Source organism: Felis catus, chromosome B4, assembly GCF_018350175.1.
Source record: "Felis catus isolate Fca126 chromosome B4, F.catus_Fca126_mat1.0, whole genome shotgun sequence".
Lineage (NCBI taxonomy): Eukaryota > Metazoa > Chordata > Mammalia > Carnivora > Felidae > Felis > Felis catus.
This window is the reverse complement of record NC_058374.1, coordinates 91185877-91191816: the sequence shown is the minus strand read 5'-3', so window position 1 is coordinate 91191816 and position 5940 is coordinate 91185877. Positions and strand designations below refer to the sequence as shown.

Here is a 5940-nt window from a genome sequence, read left to right as displayed (position 1 = left end):
TGGGCTGATGGCTCAGAGCCTGGAGCCTGTTTCCGATTCTGTGTCTCCCTCTCTCTCTGCCCCTCCCCCGTTCATGCTCTGTCTCTCTCTGTCCCAAAAATAAATAAACGTTGAAAAAAAAAATTTTTTTTTTAAATAAAAGTTCCAAATGGACATGGCTGATATTTTTGTAAAATGTAACAAAAACGAATCACAAGAAAAATTAAATTAAAAGATACCCCAAGTCATGCAGAAGGCAAGCCTCAAATATTTAATATTAGATTTAACAGGCAAAAATTACCTGTTGAATTGCCATAAACAGTTTCTAAATGCGTGTTCTCAATTTCTGTACTTAACTCATTGCTGTGGGTGACTGTCGGTCCAGAGGCAAGCAGCACTGTTGTTCAAATACCGTTTGAGTAGTGCTAGTTTAGATGGGTCTCTGCTGAGGAACGAAAGGAAAAGGATAATGGATTAAGTTCAGAGCCATTAAAGCACTTTTGAAGTACAGAGAGAGAAATTCTGGTAGTTTTCAAATAATGTGATTTTATTATATAATTATGTATTATTTCCTTTTGAAAGAAAATATATAATTGCCTGGGCACTGTTGATTTCTAGAAATCACTGAAGTGTTTGCTTAAGTAAAATAAACTATAAATGGAGTATCTCCGGTATCACATGGACCCAGCTTGTACTCAAACACTGGAAGAATGAATCTATGTTTCGTACTGAAGTTGTCTTTAGAAAAATAAAACGATTTCTAAAATGTAAATAAGGGTACGGTGTTCTGAGATACATATACAGCTAACTGACATGATATACACATTCATGGACGCCATGTTATTTTTTTCAATTGATCTTTCTTTACCCAAATATAATGAATGAATGTAGACCATCGCCTAATCCGCTGCTGACTAAAGTAGTATTACATTGGGTTGAGATGGCCAGGAAGATGGTGGAGGGCTAAAAAGACTCTAAAGTGAACTGTATGTTTTCCTTTTAAACCGGGAAGCATTTACCAATTCCCACTGGTCCCAGGTTGCCAGGTCGCCCTCACAAACTTTCCACATGAAGGCTCATAGAATTTACGTCTAGAAAGGCAGTAAGTTAAAGAAGCGGAGGCTTGAGTCACAAAGACATTCTCTTGCTATAAATTTATTATTTGCGAGGAAGAATTTCCTATTTAACAAAAAATGCAGAGCAGAACTATTGCTTATCATCCCCACATGGAACAGGTGCTGAAAGAGCTTTGGTGTCGTAGAAGTCGTATTTATTGTTAGCGTATGTTTTCCTTAGCTGTGGCTATCAGAGAGAACCTTTCGGGGAGGGTATCACTTACAGTGCCCTATTGTTTAACGTCCAACTTTATGATTCTGTTTCAATAATAGTTTATTACCATCACATCTTTTTTTTTTTTTTCTTCATCGATTTAACTGTAGCGAAATATCTCACTCGAGTAAGGAGATTTTAAGAATGACTCAGTATTCGAGGGGCACCTGGGCGGCTCAGCGGGTTGAGCGTCCGACTTCGGCTCAGGTCAGGATCTCACAGTTCCTGAGTTCGAGCCCTGCCTCAGGCTGTGTGCTGACAGTTTGTTTGGAGCCTGGAGCCTGTTTCCGATTCTGTGTCTCCCTCTCTCTCTGCCCCTCCCCAACTCGCACTCTATCTCTCAAAAAAAAAAAAAAAAAAAAAGTTAAAAAAAGAAAGAAATCGTCTCCCTGTTTGTTTCAGCAGAAGTTGAGCTCAGACTTAAAAAAAAAAAAAAATTAGTCTGAGAACCATGTGAATTCAATGGTTTATAAGCTTGGAATCCTAAAAAAATTGCTAAGTAAATTTTGGGTGATGGGCATGAGAAGAGTTCATATAAATATGTAACTTAAAAGTGGAACTAAGGGCGCCTGGGTGGCTCATTCGGTGAAGTGTCTCACTTGGACTCAGATGATGATCTCGCAGTCCAGGAGTTCGAGCCCCCCGTGGGGCTCTGTGCTGACAGCTCAGAGCCTGGAGCCTGCTTCAGATTGTCTCCCTCTCTCTTTGCCCCGAACCCCTGCTCACGCTCTGTCTCGCTCTCCTTCAAAAATAAATAAGCATAAAAATAAAATTAAAAAAATAAAAAATAAAAACAAGAGTGGAACTAAAATTCAGTAAGTGGCAGCAAACCTACATGAATTGACTTCGTTGTGGCTGAGAGGAAGGAGCTGGCTCTTTTTTTTTTTTAATTTTTTTTTTTCAACATTTATTTATTTTTGGGACAGAGAGAGACAGAGCATGAACGGGGGAGGGGCAGAGAGAGAGGGAGACACAGAATCGGAAACAGGCTCCAGGCTCTGAGCCATCAGCCCAGAGCCTGACGCGGGGCTCGAACTCACGGACCGTGAGATCATGACCTGGCTGAAGTCGGACGCTTAACCGACTGCGCCACCCAGGCGCCCCAGGAGCTGGCTCTTTTAAGGTTGAATTAGAGGCAGGACAGAATGGCAGAGCTTGGGTGGGAGTTTTTGTGGGTCCAGGTGCACTAAGGTGTAGGTGTGACTTCTGACTGCACTTTGGTTGCCTCAGGCTGCTAAAACCTCTTTTTGGTTTTGGGTTTTTTTTTCCCCCTATTTAAATTGTTTGCCTCCCGTATGGGGCCCTTCCCGTGTTCCTGGGTGGCAGGAACCATCCACAAATTTGAGGCATTCTGCGTTCTGAGAGGGGATGCCTCCTGGACAAGACCATCATTCTCTCGGTCCCTCGGTCCATTTTTGACCCCAGGGCATGATTTGTCATCCTTTTGCCTGTTCTGGGTCTCTGTCTTCTGTTTCTGCTCCCACCCCTGTACTTGTAAATATACAGCCCTAGCTGGTTGCTCTCTTAGTGTCGTTCAGGAGCCCCATTTCCACAGGATGATGTTGGCTGATTTGGTTTTAGGAACTGTCAGAAATAGCCACTAACCAAGAGAAAGAGAGTTAGGACCAGTCCCAAGTAATTGGTAAACGATACTGGTTTTGTTGGCTTTGTTTTTCTTTGCCTCCTGGAAAACGCAGATCTACAAAGTGAATCCTGTGAGCAGGTCGGCACAGCAGAATCTAGAAGGACGGTTGTGAATTTTGTTGCTTCACCTTCTCTCTCTTCAGACCCAACATGAGCATTTTTTTAGGAGACTTGGGATCAGGTCATGTATGTACTCTGAGTCCGGTCTGTTCTACAAATGGAAAAACAAGGGGAGAAGGGGTCCCGTTACATGTCTTCATACTTTCTTATAAGGTATGAAGGAACGTTGTTTCGGACCACTTTGAAGACGATGAAAAAAAATCCATTTTTCAAGGCCAGCAGGGCTGGTTGCTTATGAGCAGGCCTACGTCAGCACATAAGACCTTGCTCTGCTTCTCTTGTGAAGCTTCCACATGAAACCTTTCCCATAATCAGAAGGTAGTTGCTGAGGAAAGAAGGCTCACTAGATGAAGGACATGATGGTTATGGCAACAATGACCCATCTGTTCATAAAGTACTTCTAGAACCTCTCCTTTGTGACAAGTCCTCCGCCTGGTGGTGGCGAGTAGAACCTCTTTGTTGCATTCTGAACTCTTGAAGCTATTTGTTGTTGTCTTATTACATTTTATGACTATTTATAAGTCAAAATGTAAGGAACTTGTTTAAAGAACTCAATAAATCTCGATCTAACGATTCACTTCCGGGGTGTGTCTGCCTGTCTTTGTCTTCTCTCTTTCACACCACCCACCCACTCCTCATCCTAAATATTTATTGAGGTCGCAGTGAGGGAGACGATATTATGGCTACCCTGTTCCTTGAATGAATTTTAAATTATTATTTGCAAGGCCTCTTCCAGTCGTGTCCAGACAACTAGAGGTGTTTCCATCCAGACTTGAAGAAATATTTCAAGGTGGGAAATATTGGTTGTTCATTTCAGAGGGAGTAATAAGTAGCACACTGTGTTTTCTTGCTGAGGTGTGTAAGAGGTAAAATTAACAAAATCCAAAGAAGGAAATATCTTTACAGGAAGCTCTCCATGGAAACCTATCAAGCCACGAATTTGCAGAGCGCTAAGCGGCTTCTGGCAAAGCCACATCGTCGGAAAGGTTTATCAGTGAACAACGTTAGCGCACGGAATGCTATAATTCTAGGGTAACTGCAGCCAGCAACTCCTAACTTTCCTGGACAACTACACAAATGTTTTCTTTTAGTGGGATCTTTAAGGTATTCTGTCTTAATTCTGAAGGTTTTCCTCATGCCTCCACATCTGAAACAATTCAATGCTGTCTTGATTTGAAGTCCCTCCTGGTTAGTGAGCAGGCTGTTGGTGATGTATCACATACAGTGGTTTCTATGATGTGGTTTGCTGATCATGGCAAGATGAATGAAGATCACAGTCACATTAAGTTGAGGACTATGGTCAGACTTAAGCCATTATCCTCGAGGTGTATGCCTGTTGATGTATCAATGTCCTCATGTTTAAGAATGGAATCTTCTCAAGGTTGTCATACACTCTGTGGATGCATGTCAAACGAAGTAAAATATTGTATTCTCTCATAACTTCATAAATAAGAATGTCTTGCTTTGAGGATGGAATAAAATGACAAGCTCCATTTGGCATCTAAATAATAAAAAGGTCACGAAGAGATTGATGATCCTTGGCAGCTGGTCAAATTTCTTTGATGTCCACTATTTTTTTTTTTAACTAGAATACTGCATTTGTCACTCCCTGAACAAGTTGCCCACACATTTACGTACATAAATTATGGTGCCTTTATTACATCACTTCCAACCTCTCTGGATAAAAGCATGGTGGAATTTTTTTCCCTGTGTGCAATTTCCATTTTGGTGGCCTTTCTGCTTCCTAATAAATTCCAGACAAAATATATACTCGAAGCCTGTTTTTTATGTATTTCAGCTTTCTGTGTTCAGCCACACTTTGTTTGGGAGATGTCCTGCAGGAATTCACTTCGATTTATGAATATTTGGAGAGTAATCTGCAGAAATGGGGGTCTGGAGATTCATATAAGCCCATTGTAGGTGGTATCTTTTCTTTTTTTTTAACTCTATATTTCAATTTTTGGTAATTTGGATGTGATACTTAATGTGTCGGCTTAATTTACTTGTAGTTTCTCTCTCTAAAATATTATCTGAAAGATGTAAAAAAAATTCCAACCTCCGGCATTCATATGGTTTTCTGTCGCCAAAGACAGGCTAATTTTTTAACTTGCACCATTTCACTAGCATGAGATAGAAAGATGCCCAAATGCCCTCAAGTGGTCTCAACCTACACTCACTCTTGCTGCTCCTTTTCCTCACTTCTCTGCACTCTAGATGTAGACGTTGACTTTTTGTTACTTAAAACCAACATTTATTAAAAAAAAAATTTTTTTTAATGTTTTTATTTATTTTTGAGACAGAGAGAGACAGAGTATGAGCAGGGGAGGGGCAGAGAGAGAGGGAGACACAGAACCCCAGGCAGGCTCCAGGCTCTGAGCTGTCAGCACAGAGCCTGATGCGGAGCTTAAACCCACGGACCTTGAGATCCTGACCTGAACGGAAGTCGGACGCTTAACCGACTGAGCCACCCAGGCGCCCCTTGTAACCAACATTTAAAGGACAAGTGTTTATATATATTTATTTTGGTTTTCTTTTCTTTTCTTTCTTTCTTTCTTTCTTTCTTTCTTTCTTTCTTTCTTTAAATGTTTTATTGATTTTTGAGACAGAGTGTGAGTGGGGGAGGGGCAGAAAGATGGAGACACAGAATTGGAAGCAGGGTCCCGGCTCCAGCTGTCAGCACAGAGCCCGCTGCGGGGCTTGAACTCGCAAACAAGGAGACCATGATCTGAGCCCTAGTTGGACGCTTAACCGACTGAGCCACCCAGGTGCCCCTTGTTTTGGTTTTCTAATGTTTTAATATTGGCACTACTGAATAAATGTTTACTGGGGGGGGGGGGGGGAATTCAAACACCAAATTGATAAAATCGG

The 5940-nt window shown here is 41.5% G+C and overlaps 1 long non-coding RNA gene across 1 annotated transcript; it reads right to left on the bottom strand.

Moving 5' to 3' along the window:
• Positions 1-236: 236 nt before the first annotated feature.
• On the bottom strand, positions 237-3432 carry LOC123386834. Its single transcript, XR_006601277.1, has 2 exons — positions 2914-3432; positions 237-424 (listed from the first exon to the last, which is right to left on the bottom strand). It is a non-coding gene; the product is annotated as an uncharacterized LOC123386834 (long non-coding RNA).
• Positions 3433-5940: the final 2508 nt, after the last annotated feature.